Raw genomic sequence first — 21,245 nt, 5'->3', positions numbered from 1 at the left:
TATTTACAAGAATTGCCGCTAACTAGCGTTAGTTAGCTGCAATTTTCTTGCCGTCGTGTATCGCCGAGAACTGTCACCATGGTTCCGATGTATTTACAGTATGTTGCCACATGGAGATAAGATCTCTTTCGCGGCGGTGAAAACTGCCGCTAACACTAGCGTCAAGGCAATAAAATGTTTGCCACTAATGAGAGAATTGTGATGAAAGGCCAATTAGAGTAAAAAAACACTCACGTTAGTCAGCCCAACGTCACTTTTCTGCCTCAAGAGGCAAAAATAGCGTATAAGTCCAACACCAATGATAAAAATAAAAACAATGGAATGCAGAATGGAGAAGCCAGGGCAAGTTCGGTACACGTAAACAACCCCCCCAAATCCCCAACAGCCAGGATGACCAGCCAGAGTCCGAGGTGAAGAGGAAATGCAGATTCAGGGCTCCATACATGTATAGAGGGGAAAACCAGCGATGCATCACTTTTCATAGCACTTCTCTTGTGATCCAGCGGAAGAGGTGCAAAAATGTGGTTATCAATATAACACATATGAAATTAAATCATGTACTAAAACCTAGAGTTTGGTTCATATTAAACTCTATAACCTCTCAGATTTCCATGAGGTCCTCCGATAGAGCTTTCTGTTGAGCTAATAGGGACAGAAAACATTTCTCCCACAAGGACCTATAATGAAAGAAATGTCTGTCTAGCAACAAATGTCAAACAAATGTCATGTTAATAATTCCTTCATATAAAGAAAAACAAACTCAGTATATTTAGATCAATGCACAAAAACAAAATACATTAGAACCTTCAAACTTATTTCTTCTAGTACTGTCGTGAGGGGAAAGTGAGAGAGAAAGAAAGATACACTTTGAAATATCAATATGTGAATCAAGTTTTCATACGAACCTAGATTTCAATGAACTAAAGCACACCGTGCAATAGTCAGGATATTGGCTACCCCCCCAGCTGTAGGGTATTAGCATATGCAACTTCACCAGCCGGTGCAATACAAAGGTAAATCAGTAAAGTTGTTTCATGGAAAGATAGAATTTCGGAGTGACAGCATGTCACGGCCAAAGGAAATGGCCAGTCGCCTGCTTTTCAGCATGTACACACACGCTCTTCAGAACTCGTACAGAAACACAGCAGCGCGCGCTCTCCGTCATTTTCCCACAGGGTAGTTATACCTCAAAATGTTCATGACTCCAACCCCCAGAAGTAATTTCTTCAAAATGTACACTCTTTCATTGGTTAGAGTCCATGGTGTGATTGTTGTATGATCATTTTCCAGTCAAAAAAACGTCCGAAAAACTTTTGTTCTCTGTCTAAAATTCTCTCAATGAATACCTTATCTCATTTGATTCGGAAATAGGAAATCATTCTGTTTCTTTACACATCCACGCTTGTTTCCGAGTTAGCTTGCATCAAAGTCAGTAGAAACTTTCATTGAAAGAAACGTGTTAGCCATAGAAGGGGAAATTCTAGTGATAACCCAAAGCAAATAGATCAGCATTTTGGAAATAATGATGGACAAAATACATTCTTTTAGGCCTAAAATAGGAAGATTCACTAACAGGTTTTGGGTCTACATGAAGAAACCATTTTTTCTAAAGAATAAACTCTGAACTATTCATTTAATTTTGAAAAAAGAAAGTCCATAAGAAACGATAAAAGGAAACATTATTTACATTGGTTTTCATACGCCTAGTGTGAATATGTTTTCACAAAACACATGCAATCATTTTTCATGTAACTTTTCTTATTGTATATACTACAAGCAAAAATCATTTTACTTTAATCCTATTCATAATAATTTTCTCTAGGTTATGATTTGCGATTGACTACTTTTCACGAGTATCTTTCTCTCCAAACGTATATCTTTTTATTTCACATTTTGTGTCACTCCTGCATGCTTTTACGATGCATCCTTTTGTTCTCGTATGTACCACAAGATCACACTGTTAGTATTGCTTGATAAACATGTATTAGTTCACACTAGATGAGCTGAATTGATCAAGCAGATTTGTTTCTGAATAATCATGCTCCATCACTTGCGACACCATGGCAGCAGAAGGCTGGAAGCGTGGACAGTAACCGGGGCCTGAGTGCCGCGCTGGGCCTGCGTCTGAGACCCTGAGTGGGAGGCGGAGGTGCTGTGGAGTTGCTGCGGCCTGAAGGGGGAGGCGGGCCACGTCGGGATCAAGCCTTTGAGTCATGGCGGTAGACATTGAGGCATCAGCGATTGCCCCATACCTGATGGTGAAGTTTTGCAGGTCGTATGGAGACACGTTGCAGACCTGTGTGAAAAGACCGTCTTGTGCCCCTTGGAGCTGTAATCGGAAGAGGCCCTCCTGCGCACCAAAGTAGGGAGGTCTGCATCGCAAAACACTTGCCACCACTACACCGGGGTGCACAGAGGAGATTGCCAATGGTGGGCTGTGCCTCTCTGCGCCACAGATTGGAGGATGTGGTGCTGCCCAGAGGCTGTGGAGGGTGAGGCCCCTGAGCTGCGCCAAACTTGTGTGGCGGGAGTGCTGCAACCTCACGCCAAAGGGGGCCGTGTTGCATTACCTGCATTGGGAGGTTCCCCAGCAGACTAGACGGCGACTGCTGTACCCAGGCTTGTGAAATCCCACCTGACTGAGGCTCCTGCTGGTGGAGACACAGATACGAAGAGAGCGCAGCAGATTGAGCACAGGTGTCGGTGTCCAGGTGAGGAGACGGTGTGACGGGAAGCAGAGGAGGCTTGGGGGTTGTGTCGGGCCCAGGGCCTGCAAAGGTGGGTGGCACACACTGTGCCCTGAGCAATCCCTACGCTGCGAAGGACACAGCACAAGACTGGTGTGGGACTCAACTAACTGGCTCAAGTTACTTAGATTGGCCATTAGTGGCAGCGAGTGCCAGGGGCACGGGGACCAGTTTGGTCCCAGGCCCTTGGGTATGCAGCTTGATCGCAAGGGAACTGGGGAACACGGAATCTGGGAGCCACTGATCGGAAGCAGCAACCGGGTGGTGCTGCCTTTCCTCACCCCGCTGGTAGTGAGCTCTTGGGTGTACAGGGGACTATCCCTTAGTGGACTTGCTCAGACGGCGCTGACCCCCATTCACCGATGCCATTGTACACCTCATCGCACCCCAGGCTCTCCCATCCGCCAAATACATCCTACTCAGAGACCTCAACTTCCACCTGGATAACCCCATTGGTCAGAACACCCCCACCCTTCTGTAGAAACTCACCAACATCGGACTCAAGCAGTTAGTCACCGCACCAACCCACATAGCCAGACACACGCTCCAGCCCATCTTCTCCGCCCGCAGGAACATTCAATTACAGCCACGGGAAACAGCGTTTACAACGCTGTCATTACATCGCAATAATATTACAATGCTGTCGTTATTGATAGGGCGCATCCCTGACCTTTTGTTTTGCCTCAGGGCGGTGCAGCAATGTTGCCTGCAGCACTGTCCGGCACCCAAACACCTTATATGTGGACACAAGTGATTGCACCAATTTTAAGACCAGCTATTTTCTGGTCTTAAAAAACTGTCTCTAACTGGGCTTAGCAGTTGTTTTGGGGGGTTATCACCGTACAGGAATTTCATTGTAAATATCACGAAGTGGGGTTAGCGGCAGTTTTTGCGTGGGAACTCCACCTTGCATCTCATTTCCGTTAAGTCCCACTAACAGAAGTGGCGATCTTGAAAATTAACATTTACGCTGGAAAGTGCCACTAGCTGCAGTTAGCCACAACTTGTAAATATGGTATTAAAAAAAAAAGCTGACGTAATGTCAAAAAATTGATGCTACGGCCGGCGTTAAGTTCTTGTAAATATGCCCCATAGTCAGTAAAACAAGTACCTTTTAGTGTACTGGGAAACACAGTTATCCATTCTCAAACTTACACCCCATCGAATCTGGCTAGAGGGCGGCATTTAATAATGTCTTTGGATATATGAATACTATTATAATACAACCCATCTAACTACATATCTAAAAACACTAGAGACCAACGCACTCCTGCAAATGTCTATGAACAGTTAGATATACAATTTTTTTATGTAGTCGTTATGAACTGAAGAAATGTTCCACACTGCAGACTCCAATGTTGTTCAGATTATGTTTATATATTTTTTCAGATGATACAAGCTACAGCCGACACGTGTTTCGTCACAAAAGTGACTTTTTAAGGGCTGTAATGTATATATGTAGACATATCAGAGAACAATTCATGATGTTACAGATAAGTGATTAAAACCGAATAATACAAAAAAAAATCATCTTCTTATTCCATTTTTGTGAACAGTACGCAGAACGGCACAGAAAAAAACAGCGCTAGATGTAATAATTAACAAACCGTTTTAAGAAGGGCTGGATTTAACATAAATGCCCCTTGTGTACATAGTGATCAAGACCAAAGATGAAGCAAGTGTCATGCTATGTGTTGCCATCCCAAAGGTATGTGCAAACCATTAGCCAGGCGATCCAAGATTGTGAACAAATAAAACAGAAAGAAGAAGAGCCTACGTCCCTTATTAGACTAACCATAAAGTGCACTGGAAAAAGGAAAGTAAAGGCACCACACCTTCCATGTCTGCAAGGTTGTGGATAGTGAGACATGGAAAAGATGAAAAAGTCATGTGCCACTGATCTAGAGAGTAAAGGTCGCTGGTCTAAAGGCAATCCAGAGGATAACTCACAAAACAAACAGGAGCTGTAATACATTGATATGTAATACAAAGTAATAACGATAATAATAATTACAGGGCCCATCAACAAAAAAGAGATTTTGTGATAACGGTAACCACAAATACAAAGGAAAACTAACATGTAATGTTGGAATATTCAAACACAGTCTGTGTGTTTGTTAGAAATGCTGAGGTTCTAACGGTGGACCTTGTAATGTTCTAGAAATCAAGACATGTTATTGATTAGCCATCTCCCCATCAATTAAATGTGGAACGAAACACCCATAAAAATCCATAAAAACATGGTGACTCAACAAAGTGAAAATAAGAAAGAGCATAGGTATTCTCCTCTTGTGGTGCAGCAAAGAAATGGTTTCTACACGTGAGTAGTGTCCTCCTGCTGCCCACCCATGGACCTGAATTGAGCAACAAGCCGTGATAAGCCCCCTAAACAGTAGATAACATATTAAGTAGTGAATTATACTAAATAAAGTATATAAATGGTTGGTACAACCATAATGCACTAACAAGAGTACAAAGTGCCCAACGCAGGTTACCGGTATCATAAACTGTAGGCACATTATCTATGCTAGGATAATGTAATGTGAAAAACAACCAATTCAATGTTACGTCACATTATCGATAAAACAAATGCTATTGTACTCGTCAGATTGCTGCCAAGGTTGCAAGTTTATTAGTAGCCATGCACATAGAGAATCAAAAACAGTGGCTATTATCCTCATAATTACATCCAGGGGGTCTAAATGTTACTTGAGAACCCCCGAGGTCACTCAAGGTTCGTGCCTCAATAAACAACATGAATCAAAAATGTGCTCATCAGATTGCAGTCAGGGTGCAAATAAATCAATTGCTAAACATAAATAGAATATCATACAGTAGTTATTATCACCTAGGGGGTCTGATTGTAACCAGATAAAAACCCTACGTTACTCGGGATACGTATCTCAATCAGCAACACAAATGGAAAAGAAGAGAATAATAGTACTTCCGGCCGCTGATGTACAAGAAGCCGGATAATATCCATAAGTGGCACGATTACGGCAAAGCCTGACAATACTAAACGCTCAGAGAAAGCATACCTGGGTCAAAACCTTTACCTCTGTTAGTAGTAAAAGCATCTGGCATGTGTCCAGCAAGTCAAAAGAGTCGATCCCCGGTGGCCATGGGAATCGCGTTTTGAATACTCGTGTAATGTCAAAAAATCAGACTAGAAAAAGGACTTGTGGATAAGGGAAGCAAAAAATCCCTGCGACCACGGTGGCCATTTTACAATGGCCCGAATCGCAATACAAGTGTATATACACAGGAATCCTTCAAGGAGGATACATGCATGTTGTAGCACACAGTATTCACCAACAAAAAGTAATACGTTCTGTTGTGTGTAAAAACATTCAAAAGGCCTGGGATGTGTTGCCTCAGCTGGGTAATGGGGTTGGCAGGGTCTGATCCACTGTTATTCTACTTGCGTGAAAATAACAAATAAAGTTATTTTAAAAATAGATAAAGGAGATGGTTAATTTAACCCTGTAGAACATGGTTTACAGCCAAAAGTGATTCAACTCAGTTAAATAAAGGTTCATAATGCGACCCTGTAATAACGGAGACCCCGTATACCAATCATAGCAGTGATTCTGTATGTCAGTGCAAGATGGAAGAAAGAGTGGGTGGGAAAGTGTCTAAGAGCACAGGTAGCCAATAAGTAAAGGTTAGCTAAAGTACCCACAAATACGGAACGCCCTCAAAAAGTGAGACGGTCCCCAGCTACATTGCTGTATAGTGCAAACAAGGGGAGATGTATAACAGTATAGTGTATAAAAGAGAGGAGGAAAATAATGGGATATCAAAAGGGTAGATAAGTTCCCAGTGAAAGTGACTATTCCAGCAGTGAACAGTCATGGTGGCAAATACATAGACCCTTCCCAACCTCCCACGCTCAACTTATAATACAGCCATTTATAAAGCGCGAACAGCTACCTCAAACAGAGGTGGCCTGGCGCTACAGCAGTTGGCGGCACGCAAGATGAAGAAGGGCAAGCCAAAAGAGCTATACCCTAGGCTAAAAAGCCAGGTTTTTAAGGACTTCCTGAACAGCGGCTCTGAATCGATTTGGCGAATGCTGCTCGGCAGGAAATTCCAAAGCTTCGAAGCCCCCACTGTGAAAGATAAGTGAACTTTAACAAAGCGAGGGTTGCATAGCACATTTTGAGAGTTGGACCTCAGTGAGCCGTTTTGTTTGTAGCGATACAGCTGGTGTTTAAGGTAGCTGGGGCATTTACCATGTATTGTCCGAAAAGCATTATACTCAATCCATCTAGCTACCGGCAGGCAGTGGAGCTGTTTTTATATGCGGAGAGATAGGATGACGAAGCGGAACACGTCTAATCAATCTCGCAGCCGCATTATGAACCATCTGCAGTCTTCTGACTAGGTATGCGGGCAGACCCAGGTAGAGGCAATTGGCATAGTCCAGCCTAGATGTCACTGTGGCATGGACAATGACTCTACGGCAATCCTCAGGCAGTAGATGTAAACATTTTCTAAGGCTTCTTAATTTATTGAAGCATGAGGCAGTCACCTGCTGAATTTGGGCTGTGAAAGAGAGATCTACATCCCATTTCACTCCCAAGTTTTTTGCTGTAGTTGCTGGAGTAGGTGACAGGCCCATTTCAGCCGGCCACAAATACCCGCTGCAGGTGGCAGAGCCTTGCCGAAGAACAACACTTTCGTTTTCTCTGCATTAAGTTTCAGTTTATTGTTGTTCATCCACTCGGCGATGTCTCTCAGGCATCCCTTAAATCTCTTAAAGGAGTCCACCGACTGGTCTTTAAAGGAAAACACCAGCTGGGTGTCGTCGGCGTATGATATGGCCTTCATTTCCCAATTAGCTATGAGTAAGAACAGAGGGGCCAGATATATATTAAAAAGAAGCGGGCTCAGAGCCGACCCCTGTGGTACCCCACACCATAGATCTTTGGGTTCCTACTGGTTGGGTTGCAGAGCGACCTTCTGCGTACGATTTTTAAGAAAAGACTTCAGTCAGGTGAGAACCACTCCCCCAATACCGATTGCTTGGAGTCGCTGTACCAAAATATGATGGTCCATCGTGTCGAACGCTGCGGATAGGTCCAGGAGCACCAGCATAGCTGAAGAACCGATGTCTACAGCCATTTTAGTCAACTCTACGACCTCCAGCAATGCAGTGTTGGTACTAAAACCCGTCCGAAAACCAGACCGAGTATCCTGCAAAATATCATGGCTCTCAATAAAATTAGCCAACTGTCGTTGAACCATTTTTTCCAGAATTTTTGCATGTGCTGTTAATAATGAGATTGGTCAATAGTTGTTTAACTTCCCTGGATCCATATTGGGTTTTACAACTTCTCCACTGAACAGTGTCAGAACAATATTCCCCATACCTTGTATTTAAAACCTCTATAGTGAAGTGTCCACAATGGGTAACCCATAATTACAAACATTCGAAATCAATGCAAAATGCATGTAAACAGGGCAAAAATTATCATAATGCGCATAACTGCAGCTGATAAACATATTGTATTTCTGTTCATATACATGTACTGTACATTACATGTTAACAGTGAAAAGTAGCAGATGGCTAGTCTCTGAGAAATACATGTAGCTCATTATCCGTGTTGAGCCCCAGACCCACTGCCGGTAACCTGACAATCCACTTAGTTTCTCTTTCCTGAGGGCCAGAACCCTATTGCCCCCCTCGAATTGTCGGCAACATGTGCTAGTCCGTGAAATTTGTCAATTATTTCAGATCCTGTATATGCCGTGTTATAATGTATGACCAGTGGATTATTGGAGTTAGTGTTCCTAATAGCCCTGATGTGTTCCTGTATGCGCTCCTTCAAAGGTCTGTTAGTGCTACCCATATAGATTTGTTTGCACTTGCATATTATGCGGTATATAACAAACTTGGTGTTGCAGTTCATGAAACTCTGTTTAGCATAGGATCTTTTTGTGTTACACTGAAAGTCTTTAGTCTTGTCAAGTGCAAATTGACATACATTGCATCTGGTGCAACGATAAAAGCTCTTAGGTGGTCTCGGAAGCCAAGAGTTCTCAGAGGTGCTGGTCAGAGATGTAACATGGCTGGGGCTTAAAGTATTCCTAAGTGTCTTACCCCTGCTGTACGTGATCAGTGGTCTTTTTGGAATGTGTTTACTCAACGAGTTATCCAGTTCCAGCATGTGCCAATGTTCCTTTAGGATATTATATATGGTCTGGCTCTGATCACAGTATCTAGTTACAAAGGCTAGCCGTTGCCTAATTCTGTGTTTTTTAGAGTGCGTCTTAAGCAGTGTCTCCCTTTTGGTGTTGAAGATTCTCTTGCGTGCCCTGGTCATAGTAGCCGCTATTTTTTTATCTATCTTCCAGCTTGTCCACCTCTGACAAGAAGACTCTATCATCACTGCAGTTTCTGCGGATACGTGTCATTTCTCCCATCGGGATGGCATTAATCTGTGAGGATCGGTGCGCACTTTCAGCATGTAAAACAGAGTTAGAGGCTGTTGGCTTCCTTTAAAGTTTACTTGCTATTTTGGTTCCTTCTACGTTCAATGTGACATCAAGAAACTCGATCTGTTTCGGATTGACATATGTGAAGGAGAGGTTATATTGTGTATTATGTATTGTCGTTCAGATGTATGAACAGTGTGTCCAAGTGTTCCAAATCACCTGTCCAGATGACTTAATATGTCATCTATATACAATCCCCAATACAAGATGTTCCCCATAATACATGCCCGGGCCCTTAGACCACAGATGTTCCTATTCAAAGTGTCCCATGTACAGATTCGCATATGAAGGTGAAAAATTAGATCCCATGGCCATTCCTTGTGCTTGTTTTTACCAGTCTCTACCATGTAGGATTTTTTTTTTTCCAGAACCAGACGAGTCAGGTCCAGGATCATCATGGTAAGTTCAAAGAGTGTAGTGTCTCTTATTGAGAGAGTGTCCGTTAACGTCATTAAACCTTTATCTAGTGGGATGCTAGTGTATAAAGAGTTTACATCAAGCGTTACAAAATGACAGGTTTCTGACCATTCAATATCCTCCAATTGGCTTAGTAAATCACCTGTGAGCAATCCCAGAAATTATAGGCCTACTTGGGGGGTTGTTATCGTCTTTGTGGATTTTGGGTAAAGTGTAAATACAGCAAGGCGCACGTGGATGTAAATTGTGCATGTATTTATACTCCAGATTGTTGATTACACACAGGTCCTGCCAATAGTTCCGTTTTAGCTCAATCTTTCCCATGGTGTCCTTTGTTGGATTACTAGTCAATTTTATGTAGGTCGTGGTGTCAGAGAGCTGCCTGTCGTATTTCTGCACAGTAATCACTTTTATTCATAACTACCACATTGCCCCCTTTGTCCACCTCCCTTACCACAATTGTTAATGTGTTCTTGACCCTGTTGAGTGCGTGACTTTCTTGTCTGTCCAGATTCCCCTTAACCGGTCTGAAATTATTGTGCATCCTGTCCTCTAATTTATGCAGGTCATGGATAACTGCCTTTTGAAATGTATCTATCAGATTATCTGGAGATTGTGTTGGTAGAAAGGTCGATTATGGTTTGAGCCCACTGTCCACATTAAGATTAGAGGATATCTCCAGATCAGACAGAATATCCGACTTTGTGGTAGGACTATGATCAGCGTCATCCAGTGAGACGATCGGATGGACATCTTGAATATCCCTAATAGTCATGTTACATTCTGATAAACTACTACTCATTCGAGGAACATAGTCTACCTGCTCTTCAAAATGCTTCCTTAATTTCAAATGTCTCACAAATTTATACAGATCCACATGCACTTCTTCAAAATAAATATGTGAAGTGGGGCAAAAATTTAGAACTTTACACAGTATGTTTGTCTGTTCCTGCTCTCCCAACCTTGCAGCTCCACCATTAAGTGAGGCCTCCCCGAGCCCCTGCACTCTTGAGTGTTGGTGTTCGAGGCCCACCTCCACCTGCATGTTTACCTGCCCCTCATCCCGGGTGGTCCAGTGGACCGCTGTCTCCTTTCTCTCGCTTTGCTTTCCTCTCCACTTTCCCTTGTTTTTACCCTCACTTTAATCTCTTTTCTGCACTTTTCTGCTTTTCTGCTTTATTCCACTTCTATTTCCTTTTATCCCTCCTTATTCCTCCTTCCCACCGTTTACCATGCCGCTGCTTCCCCGCAGCCCCTCCCCCCCAGCACGACCAGCGCGACTGGCCCAATCCAGCTCCGCTCCCGCCTCCCAGCTGTCCAGCCCTCCCTGACCCCACTGGGGCACCGAAGGCAAGCCAGTCTGCGCCCATCCGTGACCCGACCGCGAGAAGCGCCTGTAACCCTGGGCCTCTGCCCCGCCAACGCTATGACCCAGCAGCACTCCACACACTCAACCCAGGCTGCAACAACAACTGCAAGCTAGCATCACCACCTGACACCCACGGACCCTTCAGCTGTCACCGCTGCCGGCACACCTACAGCATCGCCAAGAACACAGACCCAGCACAACCCGACTGCAAGAGCACACCCGAACCGAAGATGCTGCAATGCATCATCCTCAACGTCAGAGCACTCCACAAACATCCCACCGAAATCTGGGACCTCTTCAACAGCACCACCCCGGACATAGCATTCCTCACAGAAACCTGGACCAACACCACCTCGGGACCCGACATCGGCATCACCATTCCCCAAGGATACAAGATCTCCAGGAAAGAACGCCCCACCCGCCCGGCAGGATGAATCGCCATCGTCCACGGATCCACCCTCTGCCTGAGCACACTCCCCGACGAGCCCACAGACCTGATGGTCTCAAGATACAGGCCAGCCCTACCACCACCCTCCGGGGAGCCCTCATCTACTGACCCCCTGGACCCCGCGGACCTGTCATCGACTCCATCACGGACATCATCTCCCCACATGCCATCGCATCCACTAACTACACCCTGCTGGGAGACCTCAACTTCCACCTCGACAACCAACTAAACCCCAAAACCGCATCCCTCCTAGACAACCTCGACACATTGGACTTCGCCAGATCGTGACCGAACCCAGGCACTCAGCGGGACACACTCTCGACCCTCTCTTCACAACAGGAAACTCCATCACTTTCAGCCACACCACCAAACTCCTGTGGACAGACTATCGATGCATCCACATCACCTTCAGAACACCCACCCTTCACAGACTCCAGTACCGGCTCCCATGAAGAAACTGGACCAAAATCACTGACGGCCAGCTCACCACCTCGACCACAACGGAAGACGACGCCCCCAACACCGCCGCCCAAACTCTACAACAGATGGATCACCAACAGCGTCAACACCATAGCCCCTCTCAAGAAGAACAACAACGCACATGCCAAGAAGGCCAGATAGTTCACCCCTGAACTCCGAGAGTCCAGGCGCACCTGCTGCCGACACGAGAAGATCTGGAGGAACTCCAAATCCACAGAAGCCCACAGCAACTTCAGTGCTGCCGCCGCCATCACCGCCCACCACCAGCTCATCAGAAACACGAGGAAAGCTGCAATTTAAAACAGAATCCCCACACACGCACTCAACAGCAAAGAACTCTTCAACATCATCAAGGAATTCGCCCAACCCGCCAGCGAGTTGACTGACATTCCCCCCCACAAGACCTCTGCAACAAACTCAGCACCTTCTTCCACCACAAAATCAACAACATATACGACAACTTCAACAAAGACAACCAACACACGGAACCCCCAGCAACCACCCTGATGCCTTGAAGCCAACGATTGACAGCTGGCCAACCCTCACCACCGAATACACACTGAAGGCAATGAAGTCAATCCACTTCGGAGCCCCCATGGATCCCTGCCCCACCACATCTTCAACAGAGCTGCCGACACCATCGCACACATTCTTCGCCACATCATCAACCACTCCATGACAAACGCCTCCTTCCCCGACGACTGGAAACACGCCGAGATCAACCCCCCCCTAAAGAAGCCCTCGGCGGATACCACCGACCTCAAAAACTACAGAACCATCTCTCTGCACCCGTTCCCAGCGAAAGTCATCGAGGAAACAATCAACAGCCAACTCGCCACCTTCTTCGAAGAACACAACATCCTCGACCCGTCACAATCTGGCTAAAGAAAAACCCACAGCACAGAAACCGCCCTCTTAGCCGCAACAGACGACATCCGCTCCCTAGTGGACAAAGGAGAAACAGTAGCCCTCATCCTCCTCGACCTCTCTTCAGCCTTCGACACGGTATCCCACCGCACCCTAACTCGCAGACTCCACGACGCAGATATCCGGGACAAGGCCCTCGACTGGATCTACTCCTTCCTCTCCGGCAGAACGCAGCTGGTCAGACTCCCCCCTTTCCTCTCGGACCCTACACCAACCACCTGCAGAGTCCCCCAGGGGTTCTACCCCAGCCCAATGCTCTTCAACGTCTACATGGCTGCCCTCACCCCCATCGGCAGAACCTACGGACTCAACATTGTTTCATATGCAGAAGACACCCAACTCATCCTCTCCCTGTCCAACAAAGCCAACGTAGCCAAACACAACTTCCAAGATGGCATGGAAGCCGTCACCAAATGGATGAAAAGCAGTTGCTTAAACTCAATACCGACAAAACAGAAGTACTCATAATGGGCCCACACCCCGATGCCGGGAACGACAACTGGTTGCCTACCGCCCTCGGCAGCCCACCCGCCCCCACGAACTACGCACGCAACCTTGGAATCATCAGACTCGACTACTGCAACGCACTTTACGCCGGAATAAACAAAAACCTCACCTGCAAGCTACAAAACATCCAGAACGCCGCTGCAAGACTGGTCCTCAACTTACCACGACACTGCCACATCTCCCAACTCCTGCGCACACTCCACTGGCTCCCCATCGAGGCTAGAATCACCTTCAAGATCCTCACCCACACACAAAGCCCTCCACAACAATGGATCAACATACCTCAGCAGGTGAATCAACTTCCACGCATCCCAAAGAACCCTACGATCAGCTCAGCTCTCCTACGCCGTGGTTCCCCGCGCCAGAAAGACCAGCTCAGGAGGCCGCCCCTTCTGCTTCCTCGCGGCCAGTGCATGGAATGCTCTAGCGCTCCACCTCAGGCAGACAACATCACTCCCCATCTTCACGAGAAACCTCAAAACCTGGCTCTTCGACAGACTCCCTCCTCGATGGACTGGAACCTGCAACCCCCCCCCCCAGCAACTTGAGACCCTCATGGGTGACTTGAGACCCTCATGGGTGAGCCGTCGCGCTTAACAAACCCATGATTGATTGATTGATAACTTCATTAACTGATACACTGTTATCACCTGTTGTTTGTTGTGACAGATCAAGTGGGGCATTCTGTAATGGTGTCGGGTCTTTTGGTTGCGGGACACAGACCTTGCTGTTATCCTTTCTCTTACGTTTGCCGGGCCCTCCTCTTCTTGTTGTTTTGTACCCGTTTGTTTAGTGAAATTTAGTCTTGTCCCCTCTCTGAACCTCTCCAGTTCTGCTAAAAAAGAAGAGGTGGATGCCACATAACCAGTGGGGCAAACATTTGACATGTCAGAGTGTTCACTGCTTTCACTTGTTATGCTTGAGATTTCGGACTCACTTGCTGACACTACAATCGGGGTGGCCCTGGAATTTCCATGAGTCCTTTTTCTATTTAGATTTTTTGACATCACACGAGTATTCAAAACGTGATCCCCATGGCCACCGGGGATCGACTCTTTTGACTTGTTGGACGCGTGCAGGACGCCATTACTACTAACAGAGGTAAAGGTTTTGACCCTTCATGTATGCTTTCTCTGAGCGTTTGGATTTGACAGGCTTTGCCGTTATCATGCCACCTGCGTATATTATCCGTCTTCTTGTACATCGGCGGCCTAAAGGACTGTTTCTTTCCATTTGTGTTGCTGATTTAGATACGTATCCTGAGTAACGTAGGGTTTTTATATGGTTACAATCAGACCCCCTATGTGATAATAACTACTGTATGATATTCTATTTATGTATAGCGATTGATTTATTTGCACCCTGACCGCAATCTGACGAGCACATTTTTGATACATGTTGTTTATTGAGGCACGAATCTTGAGTGACCTAGAGGAATTTCAAGTAACATTTAGACCCCCTGGATGTAATTATGATGATAACAGCCACTGATTGAGATTCTCTATGTGCATGGCTACTAATGAACTTGCAACCTTGGCAGCAATCTGATGAGTACAATAGCATTTGTTTTATTTATAACATGACGTAACATTGAATTGGTTGTTTTTCATATTACATTATCCTGGCATAGATATTGTGCCTACAATTTATAATACCGGGAACCTGCTTTGGGCACTTTCTACTCCTGTTAGTGCATTATGGTTTACCAACCATTTATATACTTCATTTAGTATAATTCACTACTTAATGTGTTGTCTACTGTTTAGGGGGCTTATCACAGCTTGTTTCTCAGTTCATGTCAATGGGTGGACAGCAGGAGGACACTACTCACATGCAGAAACCATTTCTTTGCTCCACCACAAGAGAAGAATACCTATGCTCTTTCTTATTTTCCCTTTGGTGAGTCACCATATTTTTATGGATTTTTTATTGGTGTTTCGTTCCAAATTTAATCGATGTGGAGATGGCTAATTAATAACATGTCTTGATTTCTAGAACCTTACAAGGTCCACCGTTGGAACTTCACAATTTCTAACATTACATGTTAGTTTCCTTTGTATTTGTGGTTACCGTTATCACGGAATCTCTTTTTTGTAGATGGGTCCTGTAATTATTATCGTTATTACTTTGTATTACATATCAGCAGCTCCTGTTTGTTTTGGGACTTATCCTCTGGATCGCTTTTAGACCACCAACCTTTACTTTGATGCTCTAGGTCAGTGGCACATGACTTTTTCATCTTTTCATCTTTTTCATCTTTTCTATGTCTCACTATCCACAACCTTGCAGACATGGAAGGTGTGGTGCCTTTACTTTCCTTTTTCCAGTGCACTTTATGGTTAGTCAAATGAGCGACGTAGGCTCTTCTTCTTTCTGTTTTATTTGTTCACACTCTTGGATCACCTGGCTAATAGTTTGCACATACCTTTGGGATGGCAACACATAGCATGACACTTGCTTCATCTTTGGGCTTGATCACTATGTACACAAGGGGCATTATATTGAATCCAGCCCTTCTTAAAATGGTTTGTTAATTATTACACCTAGTGCAGGTTTTTCCTTGCAGTTCTGCGAACTGTTCACAAAAATTGAATAATAAGATGATTTTTTTGTATTATTCAGTTTTACTCACTTATCTGTAATATCATGATATGTTTACATATATACATTGCAGCCTTGAAAACATCACTTTCGTGATGAAACACGTGTCAGCTGTTGCTCGAATCATCTGAAAAATATATAATCATCATCTAAACAACATTGGAGTCTGCAGTGTGGCACATTTCTTCAGTTCATAACGACTACATCACAAATTTGTATATCTAACTGTTTATAGACTATTTGCAGGAATGTGTTGGTCTCTAGTGTTTTGTGCGCAGAAATATGATACCTCCTTCAGGAATAAAATACCAGACCAGATTAGTCATGTACCCTCCAATGAAATTGTAGGTGGTGACTTCAGTCTCCCACTAGACACGACCCTTGATCGCCAATCCACCTGTAATTACCATCCACCTAAATCCCACAAAATCCTAAAAGAAATATGCTCTAAATATGATCTTGAAAGACACCTGGCGGTTACAACATCCTTGCTCCAGATATTACACTTTATTTTCTGCTCCGCACAACTCTTAAACTAGAATCAAATACATCCGCATTTCTGGGTCGCACACCCATCTAATAAACCAAACAAATATATTGTCAAGACTAATCTCTGACCATTCTTGCATTAATAGACTTTTAGCCGGAACAAACCCTAAAACCACAACTAGGATATGGCATTTCAATAACGTTAATATAACAAATCCAGACAACATTAAGAAATTTGAAGAAACTGTATCAAATTTCATTGTTGATAACACTTCAATGTATATAAACATACAAACTTTATTGCATGCTCTCAAAGCTACATTAAGAACCTCCCTCATCGATAGGAAAGCAAAAATCAACAAAACAAAGAACACCGCACAAGAAATCAAGCAGCTTGAATTAACAAACCTTAAAAATCTAAATAAAACTACTCTCTCCCTACATACACAGGAAAAATATGATTACAACAAAGCTCTTAGTGAAAATGCTGTGAATTAATACATTTGAAGGCCTCAAACTTTGCTAAGCCAATAAAGCAGGCAAAATACATTAAACACAAACAGAACCATAGAAAGATAATGGTAATCAAAGATAGCAAAAATGAGATCTGAAATAAATCCTAGACACCTTAAGAAAACTTAATGAGATGTTATATTCTGAAGAACAAGTAACTACACAGGAGCAATGTAGGAAATACCTAAACAAGCGACATATACCTCGTTTATCTGAATAAAATAAAATGACCCTATCAAAACCAACCTCTCTGACTGAAATCGCTAAAGTAATTGGTATACTCAAAGAAAACAAGGCTCCTGGCCTGGACGGCTTTACAGCCACATTTTACAAAACATTCACACAGTCACTTCAAACAACTATGTTACATCTATTTAACCACTTAGCAAACTCTGGAACTGTCACCGGGACCACGGCAGAAGCCAACATAATAGTGATACCCAAAGAAGTTAAGGCTCTTACACTTTTCCGAAAATTACAGACCCATTTCCCTTGATAAACCCAGATTGCAAAATATATGCAAAAATGATAGCCAAGCACCTAAACCTTTATCCACTACAGTTAATAATTAATACCAAAGTCGGATTTAAAAAAAATGTATATGGAGAGGTGTGGTGCAGCGGCCAGGACAGCTGACTTCGGAGCTCAGGGCTCACGTTTCGATCCCCGGCTCTGGCGGCAGCTCAGCTCAGTACTATGTGACTCTGGGCAATAGCTCACTTAATTTCCACAACGGCCCCCAGCGCCTTGAGACCCGTAACAGTGAGTAGTTTGCGCTTTACAAATACGGATTTATTATTCTTTATTATATGTCCAACGATAACACCCCCCTCCTATGCCGTGTTCTAGACAAGGCAAAATCATCCACATCGCCCTCTATAGCCGTTGCACTTGATGCTGAAAAAACGTTTGATAGACTATCCTGTATCTTTCTCGAGGAAATCCCTTAAAGCCTTCAACTTAAGAGAAGGATTTATAATAATGATTATGGCTTTATATAGCAACCCATATCAGTTCCCTGTCGCACCCACTTAAATTAGAAAAAGATACCAGATAAGGCAGTCCAGTTTTCCCTTCTTTATTCCTGTTGGCGCTTGAACCTCTCCTTTTTGACGTACAAGGCAACCCGAATATAACACGAATCAACTTCAACAGGAAAGTTGCGAAACACTATAAAACATAATGAAAAACTCACTCTTCAGAAAAGAAAACAAAAGACTTACTTGATAGTTGGTCACCTAAATTCATCACCGGGTGGGGCCAGGTAGAAACAATAACAAGCATTGGCAGAGCCAATAGGTCTCGATTTTGGGCCCTAATAAGTATTTAGTTATGCAGCACAATATCCTTGGTGCAACATCAACTGTTGCATGGCTAAACACTTATAAGGTCCCAAAGGTGAGACCTATTGGCTATGCCAATGCTTGTTTATTTACTTAAGAGCCTGCTGTTGCATTGCGGTTTATGGGGAGGAGACACAACATATAGTGCTGTGAGGGCTTGGCTTGGGGCAGGATGAAGGCGCTATAGAAGCCAGACAAAGTGTAGGTGGGAAAGACAGATCAGCTGAAGGAGTGAGTGTATGACAGCAAAAAAGGTGGGAGAAGAATAAACTAATGCGATAGAAATCAGAGCGACTAAGCTTAGGTTTACCATGGTGAAGTCGGAGTTATTGTTCTGAGCTTATGTTTGCCATGGTGAAGTCTGTTATTGTTCTGAGTCAGTTGATACAATTGACCCAACAAGCCTGAAAACAATGTTTTTCAAAATAATATAAAAAAATAACAGAGGTCTGGGCGTTTCAACCGGAAGCAGGCTTGCAAGCAAATAGGATGAAACAACAACTGTGTTGATGAAACAAAACATATTTTTAGGCTTCCACCGCCCTCCGGAAGAAATCCAAAATTCACGTAACTAGTCAAATCTGGATAAGTATTGATATGGTAAAAGGCAATATACACAAAATGAAGGTGCCGATTTGCGGCCTGGATAAAATGTGGAATTTTGGCTTCTGCTCTATTCGGGTGTAATAGCGCAACGTTCATTCAACTAGCCTCTTGGCACTGCGGGTGTCTTGGCATGCAGGCTGTCAGTGTGGGCCTGTCTGCTGGTATGGAAGGGGGAACTTATTTCTGCCAGGCTCGGAGCTAGAGGATTTAGTTATTCCTAACAGATACTAACTGGAAGTAAGGGATCTAGGCAATAATTACCAAATGTGTGTAGTAGCAGACAAGACGGGGTAAGAACCACATAATCCAAACATTTTCCAGTTTTTGTATGGTCTGTTACAAGTCATTGTATAAATGTCCAACTGGTTAAACGGAAGCAAAGCTCCAAATAGTACACAGAAACACAGGGGTTTCCTAACGACATGAAGCAAACTAGCAACCGCAGCAAGCAGTGATCATGATAAACTAAACCTGGGGAGAAATACATGTCTCCCTAAGACTTAAAAAGGGTATGGCATTATATTCAACATGCTCTCAGGTGACTGGGCAGTTATTTACGGCTAAAAACCACCTCTTGGTAGTGGGCAGAGTAGCTAAGGCTAAACTAAGAGTAGTGCACTTCAGATCAGCAGAGCGGAGCATATCATCAAGATTCAGACGGTTTGAAAATCTACAGTCGGCTCCCACATCCATCTCTCCCACCCTACCTCTTGCACAGTAGGTTTTCTACAGAAACGTGTTAATGAGCCCTGAGCAAGACACTCCAGTTAACTGGCCGACTTCCGCCATTACGCTGATACCGTATGCAGGCCAAATCAGTAAAGTCCATACCCGTCAAAACAATTCTCGCGCTAGTGTGCAGTCAACCTCCCCGCAACTGCACCCCATTCCCCTTACCTAGCACCGATCCAGAAAGTCACAGCTACAGAAACCAGGGGGTGATGCCAACTGTTTACAAACGATAATAATTTTCAATGCTTCAGCAGGCTGCTTATGATCAGACAGCACACAGTGTGTGTGTGTGCACTGCACTGCACTCTGCCAGCAGCACACCAGCTCATGCAATCTTTTACGGCGCCGTGCACTGCAAAAGATACAAGGACAAGAAGGAATCAAGATGGCTGTGAATGGAGTGATTTTAACACATACCAAGCGCTACTAAGGAGGTGCTATAAAAACAAGCACGCGCGCCTCGCGCTCAAAGTAAAAAAAGTTTGATGAGAGGCGGCAGGGGGAGGGGAGAGAGGAGGGAGCCTGCGCCTGTTTCTCTTGCGGGAGCGAGCAGGAACCATCTGTTAATTACAAACAGATGGTTTGAAAGCTCGCTCCCGCAAGGGAATCGCCAAACGTCCACGCGTTGCCATTGAAAGCAATGCAACGCGTGCATGTTTTTGGCCAAAAAGCGAATAGATATCAAGAGGTCTCCTCCTATGCAGCACATGCGCGCTGCATAGGCGAGACCTAAAAAGGGCTCTCCACTAAATCCAGCAAATTATCGCCCCATAAGCCTTCTAGATGTCACTCAAAAAATGTTTGCTTGCGTACTTCTGGAGCGCTTGCAATCTTGGATAGAAGCGAATAACCTATTAACACCTTTACAAGCAGGATTCAGGGCCAAGACCTCCACTATTGACCAGATCTTTAGATTACAACTTATCCATTGAAAAACTGTGGTTTTAGAGGGTGGCAGCCTCTATCTCACATTTGTGGATCTTAAATCTGCGTTTGACTTGGTGCAGCGAGATCAGCTATGGGGCATACTTCTCGACTTGGAAGTACCAGAATATCTTTGCCACCAGCTCAAACGTTTGCACCAAGATAACTATGCCAGAATTAGATACGCTACAAAATTGTGAACTTTCCGCGCCTTTTCCTGTAGAGAAAGGGGTGCGTCAGGGATGTGTTCTGGCCCCGACACTCTTCTCTCTTTTCTTAAACAGCTTAATTGAAACTCTGTTAGCTGGTAAAGACATTGACGCTCCGAGGCTGGCACGTCGCAAAATTCCAGCACTTATGTTTGTGGACGATACTCTGGTACTCTCTAAATCGTCCATGGGTATGCAGAGGGTACTTGAGGTATTTAGTTTCTTTTGTAGGAAGAGGGGACTGGAGATCAACCTCCAAAAAAACAAGTATATGGTTTTTAATGCTAATACCACAAATTGCCCACATCCCCAACTAGATGAAAGGGCTCTAGAAAGGGTGTCCATTTTTGATTACCGAGGGATCACACTCACCGAAAAAATGGACTGGGGGACACAAGTAAAGAAAGCCAGTCTAAAATTGGCATTCTAAAA

The 21,245-nt window shown here is 44.3% G+C and overlaps 1 protein-coding gene and 1 pseudogene across 2 annotated transcripts in view; both read left to right on the top strand.

Annotated features, from left to right (window-relative positions):
• The window catches only part of LOC146835332 (uncharacterized), a 316,447-nt pseudogene that overhangs the window by 64,745 nt on the left and 230,457 nt on the right, over positions 1-21,245 (top strand). The gene's annotated exons all lie outside the window — the stretch shown is intronic.
• LOC146835333 (uncharacterized) overlaps positions 15,176-21,245 on the top strand; it is a 39,859-nt gene continuing 33,789 nt past the window's right edge. The window contains exon 1 of the mRNA XM_085602915.1: positions 15,176-15,295. The gene's annotated coding sequence lies outside the window, so the exon portion shown is untranslated. The remainder of the gene's footprint in view (positions 15,296-21,245) is intronic.

Source organism: Triturus cristatus, chromosome 4_2 (assembly GCF_964204655.1).
Source record: "Triturus cristatus chromosome 4_2, aTriCri1.1, whole genome shotgun sequence".
Lineage (NCBI taxonomy): Eukaryota > Metazoa > Chordata > Amphibia > Caudata > Salamandridae > Triturus > Triturus cristatus.
This window is presented reverse-complemented; position numbering and strand designations above follow the sequence as displayed.